Source organism: Triturus cristatus, chromosome 1_1, assembly GCF_964204655.1.
Source record: "Triturus cristatus chromosome 1_1, aTriCri1.1, whole genome shotgun sequence".
NCBI classification, from domain to species: Eukaryota; Metazoa; Chordata; class Amphibia; order Caudata; family Salamandridae; genus Triturus; species Triturus cristatus.
In genome coordinates, this window is record NC_140579.1 from 4,947,264 (window position 1) to 4,962,836 (window position 15,573).

The window sequence follows — 15,573 nt, forward strand, 5'->3', positions numbered from 1 at the left end:
TTATACACCTGTTATAGTATTCGGTAGTGTTCAATATCAGTATAATGAGTTATGCCACCTAACTTGGTAAGGTGGGCTGCAGAACATTTGTAGGTTATGTTATATTGATCTGTTCTCGGATATGCGGGATTAGGGAAGGGCCAGGGGGCATTATTGTTTTAGGGGTGCATACTTCCACCCAGGGGAGCTGCCTGCTGGCCGCCCCTGTGAATTAATGACTGAGACTTGGTGTCGCCGGCCTCACTTTAGTGCTGATTTTGAATGAACTTTATTTTCATGACCATGAGAACAGTCTTGGGGTAGCACGCAACAAACATTATTGTGACTGCGTAAGACTCTGCCAGCGCACCTGTCTCTATGGCTACTCATAGCTGATTGTGGAGATTTACTTTCAAATAAGAGTGGACTTTGCAAGAGGGAGGATGGATGTTTCTAAGAGAAGACAACTTTGTGCCCCAAATCTTCCTCCTATGCCCCTCTGAAAAGGATACTTGGAATGGAGCTTTGCAAGAAGTCTTCCTGAGGAGGAAGCTCTGTCCCGACCGGATTAGATGAAGTGTGGGATTCACAGGACATGCCTGGCAGGGGGTTAGAGCGGTGCTGCTCGTTGACCCTCTCTGGACCTGCATGGACTCTGTTGCTATTTTGGGTCCCTTGGTTGGATCCAGCATGCTTCCCCAATCATGTCTAGTACTAAGTCTGGAGGTCCTGTGGAGGTCTCTTGACCTGTCCTGCAGCTGGACTCTCCAGCCCCTAGAATCACTGAGATGCTGAAGAAAGCTTGAAGCCCACCTCACCGCGGGGTCAAAGCCGGGCTGTCCCAATATAGACCTCAACATCTGGTGTCCTCAAAGATCTGCTGAGTCCCTCCAGCCCCTCGCCAGAGATGGGGGTGACCTGCGTGTGTGTGTGTGTGTCCTTTATGTTGTTTAACCATTCTCAAACCACCTCAATGTTCTTCAACTTCAACTGTTACTGAATCTATACAAAGTAGCTGTGTTGTTAGATGAGTGTCATCCTTTTTACAATATCAATTGTTGCTTTGGATCAGAACAATAGCTAGTTTTGTACTGCATTGTGTGGGTTCAGTGTTTATGTACTGCATTGTGTGGGTTCTGTGGTTTTGTACTGCATTGTGTGGGTTCTGTGTTTTTGTACTGCATTGTGTGGGTTCTATATTTATGCACTGCACTGTGTGGGTTCTGTGTTTTTGTACTGCATTGTGTGGGTTCTGTGTTTTTGTACTGCATTGTGTGGGTTCTATATTTATGTACTGCACTGTGTGGGTTCAGTGTTTTTGTACTACATTGTGTGAGCTTAGTGTTTTTGTACTGCACTGTGTGGGTTCTGTGTTTTTGTACTGCGCTGTGTGGGTTCTGTGTTTTTGTACTGCATTCTGTGGCTTCTGTGTTTTTGCACTGCACTGTGTGGGTTCTATGTTTATGTACTGCATTGTATGGGTTCAGTGTTTTTGTACTGCGCTCTGTGGGTTCTATGTTTATGTACTGCATTCTGTGGGTTCAGTGTTTTTGTACTGCACTGTGTGGCTTCTGTGTTTTTGTACTGCACTGTGTGGGTTCTATGTTTATGTACTGCATTGTATGGGTTCAATGTTTTTGTACTGCATGTGTGGGTTCTATGTTTATGTACTGCACTGTGTGGGTTCTGTGTTTTTGTACTGCACTGTGTGGGCTCTGTGTTTATGTACTGCATTTTATGGGTTCAGTGTTTTTGTACTGCACTGTGTGGCTTCTGTGTGTTTGTACTGCACTGTGTGGGTTCTGTGTTTATGTACTGCATTGTATGGGTTCAGTGTTTTTGTTCTGCACTGTGTGGCTTCTGTGTTTTTTTACTGCACTGTGTGGGTTCTATATTTATGTACTGCATTGTATGGGTTCAGTTTTTTTGTACTGCACTGTGTAGCGTTCTGTGTTTTTGTCCTGCACTGTGTGGGTTCTATGTTTATGTACTGCATTGTATGGGTTCAGTGTTTTTGTACTGCACTGTGTGGCTTCTGTGTTTTTGTACTGCTCTGTGTGGGTTCTGTGTTTTTGTACTGCATTCTGTGGCTTCTGTGTTTTTGTACTGCACTGTGTGGGTTCTATGTTTATGTACTGCATTGTAGGGTTCAGTGTTTTTGTACTGCACTGTGTGGCTTCTGTGTTTTTGTACTGCACTGCGTGGCTTCTGTGTTTTTGTACTGCATTGTATGGGTTCTATGTTTATGTACTGCATTGTAGGGTTCAGTGTTTTTGTACTGCGTGTCTTCTGTGTGTTTGTCCTGCACTGTGTGGGTTCTATGTTTATGTACTGCATTGTATGGGTTCAGTGTTTTTGTACTGCACTGTGTGGCTTCTGTGTTTTTGTACTGTGCTGTGTGGGTTCTGTGTTTTTGTACTGCATTCTGTGGCTTCTGTGTTTTTGTACTGCACTGTGTGGGTTCTATGTTTATGTACTGCATTGTAGGGTTCAGTGTTTTTGTACTGCACTGTGTGGCTTCTGTGTTTCTGTACTGCACTGCGTGGCTTCTGTGTTTTTGTACTGCATTGTATGGGTTCTATGTTTATGTACTGCATTGTAGGGTTCAGTGTTTTTGTACTGCACTGTGTGGCTTCTGTGTGTTTGTCCTGCACTGTGTGGGTTCTATGTTTATGTACTGCATTGTAGGGTTCAGTGTTTTTGTACTGCACTGTGTGGCTTCTGTGTTTTTGTACTGCACTGTGTGGGTTCTATGTTGATGTACTGCATTGTATGGCTTCTGTGTTTTTGTCCTGCACTGCGTGGCTTCTGTGTTTTTGTACTGCATTGTATGGGTTCAGTGTTTTCGTACTGCACTGTGTGGCTTCTGTGTGTTTGTCCTGCACTGTGTGGGTTCTATGTTTATGTACTGCATTGTAGGGTTCAGTGTTTTTGTACTGCACTGTGTGGCTTCTGTGTTTTTGTACTGCACTGTGTGGGTTCTATGTTGATGTACTGCATTGTATGGCTTCTGTGTTTTTGTCCTGCACTGCGTGGCTTCTGTGTTTTTGTACTGCATTGTATGGGTTCAGTGTTTTCGTACTGCACTGTGTGGCTTCTGTGTTTTTGTCCTGCACTGCGTGGCTTCTGTGTTTTTTTCCTGCACTGCGTGGCTTCTGTGTTTTTATACTGCATTGTATGGGTTCAGTGTTTTCGTACTGCACTGTGTGGCTTCTGTGTTTTTGTCCTGCACTGCGTGGCTTCTGTGTTTTTGTCCTGCACTGCGTGGCTTCTGTGTTTTTATACTGCATTGTATGGGTTCAGTGTTTTTGTACTGCACTGTGTGGCTTCTGTGTTTTTGTACTGCACTGTGTGGCTTCTGTGTTTTTGTACTGCATTGAGTCTGTCTGTGTTTCTCTCCTTCTAGGCGCATCATGAGTTTAGTAAACATTTTGCTTTGCCAGGAGTAGCTCCTTATGAACAGATCATGAGTGTGCAGTCAGGGGTCCTGGTTTTATTTCCTGTTCAGTGCGATTCCCATCTGCAGTTTCGACTTGAGAGTCCCATTCTCCTTGTGAGGTCCCCAGATTTACTTTGTGGTCACTGTGCTAAACTTGTGTTTTGCGCTTCATGTACTGGTGACTTTCTGATTATTGATCATCCCTGTGCATATATTTAATATATCACCAGATATTATTGAAAGTGTTGTCTAACGAATGTGCTGTACAGTACCAAGACTCGCCCCACATTACCTCCAATGAGTTACCCCTTCTCTATTCATCCACTCATATCTGTGATGCATTCTCTGGGCCCCATTCCACCCCCACCCCTTTGGGCTCCTGGGGTAGGATTTTTCACTGCCTGACGCCAGGGCTCAGTCAATGCACCAATTGAACTGCAACCCATACACGACCCCAGGCCTATGCAGAAGGTATTTCTGGGAATGATCAGTCCCACAAGATTAGTTCACATAGTGACACACCAACTCCTCTTATGCCAATGAATAACACACTCAAAGTAGCACTAAAGAACAGTAGAGGTACTTTAAAATATGTATTTTAAAACCCTTGTCTAGTACATTAAGTTTGGACAATAACCACACAGAATGCAAAAAGGAATGTAGTAATGTATGTTATGGTCAGGAAAAACATCAAGAACATTTGTAATGTGTTTAGCGAGTTCTTAACATTTTAACACCCTAAAGCTATTTCTAGGTACTATGCAAATGTTTTGCTTAAATCATAAATAGCAAGCCTGTTCTAGTTTCTCAAGATGGAACACAAACCGTGTGTGACCTTTGGCTTGATAGTCCTAGGGCAAAGTCCTCTCCTGCCTAAGGAAGGATCCCTGGGTTTTTAGGTCTTGCCTACGCAGCGTGCATGCGCTGCTTAGGAGGAGACCTTTAGTAATCGATTGAGTTTTTGGCCCAAAAACGTGCACGTGTTGCATTGCTATCAATGGCAACGTGTGCACGTCTGGCGATTAACTTGCGGGAGCGGGCTTTGAAACCATCTGTTTGTAATTATCAGATAGTTCCTGCTCGCTCCCGCAAGGAAAACAGGCGAAGGCCCCCTCTTCTCTCCCCTCCCCCTGCTGCCTCCTCCTCTTCCAGCGCGAGGCGCGCGCGCTTGTTTCAATAGAGATCTGGAAAGTACACATGCCCACACCATTAAAATTGCTGCCCTGCAGCCGTACATTGAATCAGATAGGTTCACTTCCTGTCTTTCGGTGCTTGCAACACGAGCCCAGCTGACGCAGAGATTTTTCACAAAGCCGTATCACATGATACAACACTCAGTTTCCTGAGATGCAGCGAAAAAACGCGACAAAGAAAAACGTGATTCATAGTGTACGGCGTTTGCGCCATTGATTTAAATGAAAGACTACATTTCCCAGAAATTGACAGTGGTTCCAATAAAGACTTGAACTGTTAATGTGTTAAAACGATGACCCCACTTAGAAAGCAGTTTGATATTTTTTAAAAGGTGCTCACACACCTACCTGGCATTGTCTGCCACGCGGATTACAGGGGTTGAAGGCGGAACCTGCGATGACATTTTTACCAGTGTCTCTAAGGATGGATATTCGCACTGAACACCGCTCTCCTTGAGATGCTCTTCCTTTGGAAAGCAGCTATAGTCCTTCTAGCAGGTACCATCAGAAGAAATGTAGCAGGTTCTTCTATCAGGCGACGTGCACTCGCTTTCCGCACTCTGGCAATAAAGGTGAAGTGGCAGCAGTGTGTTTTCCGGATGCACGGAGGAGGGACCTGGAGTGAGTGAAGAGGGTGGAGCCTCGCATAGAGCAGAAGCGCATGGGTTTAGAATTCCAAGGGAGATTCGTGTACCTCGCTCTTTGTCAGTCATCCGAAAATAAACTGCCTTCTTGTCCTGACTCCTGTATGTACAGATGGAAGCAGCAGACATCCCCTCAGAGCTGCGTTACCGAGGATCCTGTGCAATGTTTACCGTATTGCACAGGTTCGGGGTGGGGACGTAGCTTCCAGTGGTGCAGCACGTGCAGTGGAAACCGGGTTCAAAGGCCAGAGTGGGCCACCGCTTACAGATCATACATGCCAACATTTGGACAGCAATTCAATTCAGTTACTTTATTTGGATAAAATATATCCATAACAGGACAAAATCACACAGTAATACATATAGCACCCAAATTCATAATGGGCATAAAGGTGTTATATAAAACCAATACAGTACAGAAGAATGAAAATATTATTTATACAGTAATCCTGCACAAACAGCAGTTGTCAGAAAGGCACCCACGCAGAATGCTAGTTCATCATCTTCCAGGTTAAGAAGAGTCCTATATGCATCTCTCTAATGAACAGATGGGTGCCTTTTAAACAAGCATTGGCATAGCCAATAGGTCACGCTTTTGGGACCTTATAAGTATTTAGTTATGCAGCACAATATCCTTGGTGCAACAACATCAACTGTTGCATGGCTAAACACTTATAAGGTCCCAAATCGAGACCGATTGGCTATGCCAATGCTTGTTATAGTATGTGATTGTTGATAATATATTATAATTTGAAAAGAAATTATAGGACCTGGAGACACCCAAGCAGGAATAAGACAAAGTGTCATGGCGGGACTAAGTGGACATGATGCTAGTCAGTCTAGGCAGTACGTGGACATGATGCTAGTCAGTCTAGGCAGTAAGTGGACACGGTGCTAGTCAGTCTAGGCAGTAAGGACATGATGTTATGTCAGTCTAGGCACTAAGTGGACATGGTGCTAGTCAGTCTAGGCAGTAAGTGGACATGATGTTATGTCAGTCAAGGCAGTAAGTGGGCATGGTGCTAGTTAGTCTAGGCAGTATGTGGACATGGTACTAGTAAGTCTAGGCAGTAAGTAGACATGGTGCTAGTTAGTCTAGGTAGTAACTGGACATGGTGCTAGTCAGTCTAGGCAGTACGTGGACATGGTGCTAGTCAGTCTAGGCAGTAAGTGGACATGGTGCTAGTCAGTCTAGGCAGTACGTGGGCATGGTGCTAGTTAGTCTAGGCAGTATGTGGGCATGGTGCTAGTTAGTCTAGGCAGTACGTGGAGATGGTGCTATTAAGTCTAGGCAGTAAGTGGACATGGTGCTAGTCAGTCTAGGCAGTACTTGGGCATGGTGCTAGTTAGTCTAGGCAGTACATGGGCATGGTGCTAGTTAGTCTAGGCAGTACGTGGACATGGTGCTAGTCAGTCTAGGCAGTACATGGACATGATGCGTTGTCAGTCTAGGCAGTAAGTGGATATGATGCTATGTCAGTCTAGGCAGTAAGTGGACATGGTGCTAGTCAGTCTAGGTAGTAACTGAACATGGTGCTAGTTAGTCTAGGCAGTAAGTGGACATGATGTTATGTCAGTCTAGGCAGTAAGTGGATATGATGCTATGTCAGTCTAGGGACTAAGTGGACATGGTGCTAGTCAGTCTAGGCAGTAAGTGGACATGATGTTATGTCAGTCTAGGCAGTATGTGGGCATGGTGCTAGTTAGTCTAGGCAGTAAGTGGACATGGTGCTAGTTAGTCTAGGCAGCACGTGGACATGATGCTTTGTCAGTCTGGGCAGTAAGTGGATATGATGTATGTCAGTCTAGGCACTAAGTGGACATGGTGCTAGTCAGTCTAGGCAGTAAGTGGACATGGTGCTAGTAAGTCTAGGCAGTACTTGGACATGGTGCTAGTTAGTCTAGGCAGTACGTGGACATGGTGCTAGTAAGTCTAGGCAGTAAGTGGCCATGATGCTATGTCAGTCTAGGCAGCACGTGGACATGGTGCTAGTCAGTCTAGGCAGTAAGCGGACACGGTGTTAGTGAGTCTAGGCAGTACGTGGATATGATGTAATGTCAGTCTAGGCAGTAAGTGGATATGATTCCTGTTAGACCTGGCATCATTGGCGTGGGTATCCCTTCCTCTTTCGCTTCCTTTCTTTTATGTTGGCTGGATTAGATGCTCTGGGCACCGTGCCGCTGCTACTCAGTGCCACAGCGCGAATGCTCCCCGTGTAGATACGACTGTATGAATTAGGATAACCATAATGCCTAGGTCTGTGTAGTATGTTCTAATAGCGAGGTACCCTCCATTTCACTGATACTATTGTGAAACTATACGTTCTCATAGGCCAGAATAAGCAGGTTGAGGATTATTTTCTATAATCCTATCTCACCCCCAGAACCTGATAGGAACTTCGAGTTTAATATGTTTATGCGCAGGACATTGAGATACACCTTTTAATAAGAACCATTTATATATTCCATGTTCGAAAATGCCTCTTCTGGAAACACGGTATTTTCGTGTCTGAGCTTTCCTGTAGACTTTACTAGTATGTGTATTGGCCGTCTGGTTTTGGAGCAGCAGGGGCAGCTGGGTCAGACCGGGCTGGGGAGAGAGATCGGTATTCAAAGCATAGGGAGGGGTGACTATTTGATCTGAGCAAGGCCGTGCCTGGCAAGGTGAATGATGGCTCCACCACCCCCCCCACTGGCCATCTGATAGCAGACCCCCGCATTCCGAAAGGGCAGGATGTCGCCTCGTAAACCAAGTGCTCCCCGACCCCACCGAACTGGTTCTGACTGGATGTAGTGATTTGTAGCTTTGGAGAACAAAGACTTTTGAAACTTTCATCAAGCTTGCTGAAGAAACTAAGCGATACCAAAGGGGATGATGGACTGAGCGTTAGAGCAAATCAAACACTCACCCCTAGTCAACTGATCTGGGTTTAATCCATCATCATTCTTTAGCTCACTCCACCACCCCAGTTCAGACATGGCCATATGCAAATCAGTCTGACCCTGTGCCTCATGGGAACAGTCCAGCCCGAACTGCCAAGCCATGTCTTCCCTGGACTGGAAACAAGCATCCTGGGACCGGTTTCGGGTTCATAACCCTCGTCAGCCAGGCTATCTTGAATCCAGTGGAAAAGTGAGCAAGGGACCCACGTCTGGGCATACCCTGCCAATTTAGGGCGAACAAAGCGATACCAAAGGGGATGATGGACGGAGCGTTAGAGCAAATCAAACACTCACCCCCAGTCAACTGATCTGGGCTTAATCCATCATCATTCTTTAGCTCACTCCACCACCCCAGTTCAGACATGGCCATATGCAAATCAGTCTGACCCTGTGCCTCATGGGAACAGTCCAGCCCGAACTGCCAAGCCATGTCTTCCCTGGACCGGAAACAAGCATCCTGGGACCGGTTTCGGGTTCATAACCCTTGTCAGCCAGGCTATCTTGAATCCAGTGGCAAAGTGAGCAAGGGACCCACGTCTGGGCATACCCTGCCAACTTAGGGCGAACAAAGCGATACCAAAGGGGATGATGGACGGAGCGTTAGAGCAAATCAAACACTCACCCCTAGCCAACTGATCTGGGTTTAATCCATCATCATTCTTTAGCTCACTCCACCACCCCAGTTCAGACATGGCCATATGCAAATCAGTCTGACCCTGTGCCTCATGGGAACAGTCCAGCCCGAACTGCCAAGCCATGTCTTCCCTGGACCGGAAACAAGCATCCTGGGACCGGTTTCGGGTTCATAACCCTCGTCAGCCAGGCTATCTTGAATCCAGTGGAAAAGTGAGCAAGGGACCCACGTCTGGGCATACCCTGCCAACTTAGGGCGAACAAAGCGATACCAAAGGGGATGATGGACGGAGCGTTAGAGCAAATCAAACACTATCCCCTAGTCAACTGATCTGGGTTTAATCCATCGTCATTCTTTAGCTCACTCCACCACCCCAGTTCAGACATGGCCATATGCAAATCAGTCTGACCCTGTGCCTCATGGGGACAGTCCAGCCCGAAGTGCCAAGCCATGTCTTCCCTGGACCGGAAACAAGCATCCTGGGACCGGTTTCGGGTTCATAACCCTCGTCAGCCAGGCTATCTTGAATCCAGTGGCAAAGTGAGCAAGGGACCCACGTCTGGGCATACCCTGCCAACTTAGGGCGAACAAAGCGATACCAAAGGGGATGATGGACGGAGCGTTAGAGCAAATCAAACACTCACCCCTAGTCAACTGATCTGGGTTTAATCCATCATCATTCTTTAGCTCACTCCACCACCCCAGTTCAGACATGGCCATATGCAAATCAGTCTGACCCTGTGCCTCATGGAAACAGTCCAGCCCGAACTGCCAAGCCATGTCTTCCCTGGACCGGAAACAAGCATCCTGGGACCGGTTTCGGGTTCATAACCCTTGTCAGCCAGGCTATCTTGAATCCAGTGGCAAAGTGAGCAAGGGACCCACGTCTGGGCATACCCTGCCAACTTAGGGCGAACAAAGCGATACCAAAGGGGATGATGGACAGAGCGTTAGAGCAAATCAAACACTCACCCCTAGTCAACTGATCTGGGTTTAATCCATCATCATTCTTTAGCTCACTCCACCACCCCAGTTCAGACATGGCCATATGCAAAACAGTCTGACCCTGTGCCTCATGGGAACAGTCCAGCCCGAACTGCCAAGCCATGTCTTCCCTGGACCGGAAACAAGCATCCTGGGACCGGTTTCGGGTTCATAACCCTCGTCAGCCAGGCTATCTTGAATACAGTGGCAAAGTGAGCAAGGGACCCACGTCTGGGCATACCCTGCCAACTTAGGGCGAATAAAGCGATACCAAAGGGGATGATGGACGGAGCGTTAGAGCAAATCAAACACTCACCCCTAGTCAACTGATCTGGGTTTAATCCATCATCATTTTTTAGCTCACTCCACCACCCCAGTTCAGACATGGCCATATGCAAATCAGTCTGACCCTGTGCCTCATGGTAACAGTCAAGGCACAGGGTCAGACTGATTTGCATATGGCCATGTCTGAACTGGGGTGGCAGAGTGAGCTAAAGAGCGGTGATGGATCAAACCCGGATCTGTTGACTGGGTGTGAGTGTTTGATTGGTTCTGATGCTCCGTCCATCACCACCCCCTTTTGTACCGCTTTGTTCGCCATAAGTTGGCAGGGTATGCTCAGACGTGAGTCCCTTGCTCACTTTGCCACTGGATTCAAGCAAGCCTGGCTGAAGACGGCTGAAATGCCAAAAACCGGTCCTAGGAAGCTTGTTTCTGGTCCAGGGAAGGCATGGCTTGGCAGTTCGGGCTGGACTGTTCCCATGAGGCACAGGGTCAGACTGATTTGCATATGGCCATGTCTGAACTGGGGTGGCAGAGTGGGCTAAAGAACGGTGATGGATCAAACCCGGATCTGTTGACTGGGTGTGAGTGTTTGATTGGTTCTGATGCTCCGTCCATCACCACCCCCTTTTGTACCGCTTTGTTCGCCATAAGTTGGCAGGGTATGCTCAGACGTGAGTCCCTTACTCACTTTGCCACTGGATTCAAGCAAGCCTGGCTGAAGACGGCTGAAATGCCAGAAACCGGTCCTAGGAAGCTTGTTTCCGGTCCAGGGAAGGCATGGCTTGGCAGTTCGGGCTGGACTGTTCCCATGTGGCACAGGGTCAGACTGATTTGCATATGGCCATGTCTGAACTGGGGTGGCAGAGTGGGCTAAAGAACGGTGATGGATCAAACCCGGATCTGTTGACTGGGTGTGAGTGTTTGATTGGTTCTGATGCTCCGTCCATCACCACCCCCTTTTGTACCGCTTTGCTGAAGAAACTACCCGAGGGCCTGAATTGAGAGCGCCTCCTGCCGAAGTCTCAGGGACATAAGACTACACCCCGTCAGTTGTTGGAATTCCTGTGCGAGGAATTCTGCTTGCAGGTGAGGCCTCCGTCGAGTAATCCGGAGCCTCTAGTTCTACAGTGAGGAACGCAGACTGGGAACCTTCGCTGAATCAGTGTGGGCCGCTGCAGCTTAGAGAGAGCTGCCGCCGCTGAGAGCCCGCCTCAATTTGAACCTCCGGAGCCATCGCTGAATCTGTGTGGGCCGCTGCAGCTAAGAGAGAGCTGCCGCCGCTGAGAGCCCGCCTGAATTTGAACCTCCGGAGCCTTCGCTGAATCTGTGTGGGCTGCGCAGCTAAGAGAGAGCTGCTGCCGCTGAGTGCCCATGCCTTTGCCACTTTGCATCATTGTGGATTGTCCTGTGAGCCGACGCAGCTAAGAGAAAGCTGCTGCCGCTGAGTGCCCGCACCTTTGCCACTTTGCATCATTGTGATTCGTCCTGTGGGCCGCCGTAGCTAAGAGAGAGCTGCTGCCGCTGAGGGCCCGCACCTTTGCCACTTTGCATCATCGTGATTCGTCCTGTAGGCCGCCGCAGCTAAGAGAGAGCTGCTGCCACTGAGTGCCCGCACTTTTGCCAACTTTGCATCATTGTGGATTGTCCTGTGGGCCGCCGCAGCTAAGAGACAGCTGCTGCGCTGAGTGCCCGCACCTTTGCCACTTCGCAGCATCGTGATTCGTCCTGTGGGCCGCCGCAGCTAAGAGAGAGCTGGTGCCGCTGAGTGGCCGCACTTTGGTCAACTTTGCATCATTGTGGATTGTCCTGTGGGCCGCCGCTGCTAAGAGAGAGCTGCTGCTGCTGAGTGCCCGCACCCTTGCCGACTTTGCATCATCGCAATTCATCCTGTGGGCCGCCGCAGCTAAGAGAGAACTGCTGCCGCTGTGGTCCAGCAGCTTGTTCGCCATTGTCGAGGATTGTCGCTATCATCTCGTGTGCCAGCTTGCCCTGAGTTAGGAAGAAGGGTCCCTATTTGGACATTGGCGCCAGCCATTGCCAACTGGAGACCCCCATTTCTAACAATGCCTAAGTCAGTCTAGGCAGTAAGTGAACATTATGCTAGTTAGTCTAGGCAGTAAGTGGACACTATGCTAGTTAGTCTAGGCAGTAAGTGGACATTATGCTAGTTAGTCTAGGCAGTAAGTGGACATGGTGCTAGTAAGTCTAGGCAGTACCTGGACATGGTGCTAGTAAGTCTAGGCAGTACGTGGACATGGTGCTAGTAAGTCTAGGCAGTAAGTACACATTATGCTGGTTAGTCTAGGCAGTAAGTGGACATGGTGCTAGTAAGTATAGGCAGTAAATGGACACGGTGTTAGTAAGTCTAGGCAGTACCTGGACATGGTGCTAGTAAGTCTAGGCAGTAGCTAGACATGGTGCTAGTAAGTCTATGCAGAACCTGGACATGGTGCTAGTTAGTCTAGGAAGTAAGTGGACATGGTGCTAGTAAGTCTAGGCAGTAAATGGACATGGTGCTAGTAAGCCAAGGCAGTACCTGGACATGGTGCTAGTAAGTCTAGGCAGTTCCTGGACATGGTGCTAGTAAGTCTAGGCAGTCCCTGGACATGGTGCTAGTAAGTCTAGGCAGTAAGTGGACATGGTGCTAGTAAGTCTAGGCAGTAAATGGACATGGTGCTAGTAAATCCAGGCAGTACCTGGACATGGTGCTAGTAAGTCTAGGCAGTAAGTGGACATGGTGCTAGTAAATCCAGGCAGTACCTGGACATGGTGCTAGTAAGTCTAGGCAGTACCTGGACATGGTGCTAGTAAGTCTTGGTAGTCCCTGGACATGGTGCTAGTAAGTCTAGGCAGTAAGTGGACATGGTGCTAGTAAGTCTAGGCAGTACCTGGACATGGTGCTAGTAAGTCTAGGCAGTAAATGGACATGGTGCTAGTAAATCCAGGCAGTCCCTGGACATGGTGCTAGTAAGTCTAGGCAGTACCTGGACATGGTGCTAGTAAGTCTTGGTAGTCCCTGGACATGGTGCTAGTAAGTCTAGGCAGTAAGTGGACATGGTGCTAGTAAGTCTAGGCAGTACCTGGACATGGTGCTAGTAAGTCTAGGCAGTAAGTGGACATGGTGCTAGTAAGTCTAGGCAGTAAGTGGGCATGGTGCTAGTTAGTCTAGGCAGTCGCTGGACATGGTGCTAGTAAGTCTAGGCAGTAAATGGACATGATGCTAGTAAGTCTAAGCAGTAAGTGGACATAGTGCTAGTAAGTCTAGGCAGTAAATGGACATGATGCTAGTAAGTCTAGGCAGTACCTGTACATGGTGCTAGTAAGTCTAGGCAGTAGCTGGACATGGTGCTAGTAAGACTATGCAGAACCTGGACATGGTGCTAGTTAGTCTAGGAAGTAAGTGGACATGGTGCTAGTAAGTCTAGGCAGTAAATGGACATGGTGCTAGTAAGCCAAGGCAGTACCTGGACATGGTGCTAGTAAGTCTAGGCAGTTCCTGGACATGGTGCTAGTAAGTCTAGGCAGTCCCTGGACATGGTGCTAGTAAGTCTAGGCAGTAAGTGGACATGGTGCTAGTAAGTCTAGGCAGTAAATGGACATGGTGCTAGTAAATCCAGGCAGTACCTGGACATGGTGCTAGTAAGTCTAGGCAGTAAGTGGACATGGTGCTAGTAAATCCAGGCAGTACCTGGACATGGTGCTAGTAAGTCTAGGCAGTACCTGGACATGGTGCTAGTAAGTCTTGGTAGTCCCTGGACATGGTGCTAGTAAGTCTAGGCAGTAAGTGGACATGGTGCTAGTAAGTCTAGGCAGTACCTGGACATGGTGCTAGTAAGTCTAGGCAGTAAATGGACATGGTGCTAGTAAATCCAGGCAGTCCCTGGACATGGTGCTAGTAAGTCTAGGCAGTACCTGGACATGGTGCTAGTAAGTCTTGGTAGTCCCTGGACATGGTGCTAGTAAGTCTAGGCAGTAAGTGGACATGGTGCTAGTAAGTCTAGGCAGTACCTGGACATGGTGCTAGTAAGTCTAGGCAGTAAGTGGACATGGTGCTAGTAAGTCTAGGCAGTAAGTGGGCATGGTGCTAGTTAGTCTAGGCAGTCGCTGGACATGGTGCTAGTAAGTCTAGGCAGTAAATGGACATGATGCTAGTAAGTCTAAGCAGTAAGTGGACATAGTGCTAGTAAGTCTAGGCAGTAAATGGACATGATGCTAGTAAGTCTAGGCAGTACCTGTACATGGTGCTAGTAAGTCTAGGCAGTAGCTGGACATGGTGCTAGTAAGACTATGCAGAACCTGGACATGGTGCTAGTTAGTCTAGGCAGTAAGTGGACATGGTGCTAGTAAGTCTAGGCAGTAAATGGACATGATGCTAGTAAGTCTAGGCAGTACCTGGACATGGTGCTAGTTAGTCTAGGCAGTAAGTGGACATGGTGCTAGTAAGTCTAGGCAGTAAATGGACATGGTGCTAGTAAGTCTAGGCAGTACCTGGACATGGTGCTAGTTAGTCTAGGCAGTCGCTGGACATGGTGCTAGTAAGTCTAGGCAGTACCTGGACATGGTGCTAGTAAGTCTTGGCAGTACCTGGACATGGTGCTAGTAAGTCTAGGCATTAAGTGGACATGGTGCTAGTAAGTCTTGGCAGTACCTGGACATGGTGCTAGTCAGTCTAGGCATTAAGTGGACATGGTGCTAGTAAGTCTAGGCAGTACCTGGACATGATGCTAATCAGCCTCTACAGTAATTAGATTGGATGCTACATTTTGGTGCATATCTGAAAAACTTCACACTTTCTATAAAAAGAGATCAAAGAGTGTAAATAGGCCAGTGATGGAAATAAAAGAGTTGGGAAAGAAAAATGAAGAATCTGAAAGGGACCTGCCTGGTGTTTATGGCGGCCCCGGATTAACTCCTAAACTAAACAATAACCATTGGGCGCCTGAGTGCTCTCCCAGTCACTTGTTCAACATATGGAAACCAAACAGCCATGCGCATATTTAATTAACTATTATGGCTGTATTTTGCATAAGGCAGATTATCACAACTTCATGACACATTTGCAGAGCAGAATATGTTAGAAAAATGCATTTTAATGGGTCACAGTTATTCACTTGTTGCATGTTCAATAACACGTTTTCGAATCAAAATGAAAAGGGCTCTGCATTGAAAAACGCGGAAATTACAACACCCAGAGAGGCAGCTTGGGTCAGTGAGGCCTCCCTTCTGCTGCAGGTCTTGTTTGAGGAGCGATGGTTGTTAGAAGCGTGGTTTTTGGGGAGCCTTAGTGGCTCCTACATCTGCGGACGCTGGGCACTGGTCGTGACCCTGTTGTTTCTGTGCACTACTGCTGTAGCTGTTGTCTGTGTGAGGGAAGCGTAGCTCGCACTGTTGCACTGTGGCTCCTGTGCTGTGTGTGAGGGGGAAGCTTGCGCTTCTGCGCTTTTGTTGAATTTGAAAGTACTAGGAGATCTA

The 15,573-nt window shown here is 47.8% G+C and overlaps 1 protein-coding gene across 1 annotated transcript in view; it reads right to left on the bottom strand.

The window, feature by feature from the left end:
• Positions 1 to 15,573, bottom strand: part of LOC146869068 (lymphotoxin-beta-like) — a 106,766-nt gene that overhangs the window by 53,472 nt on the left and 37,721 nt on the right. The window lies entirely within an intron of this gene.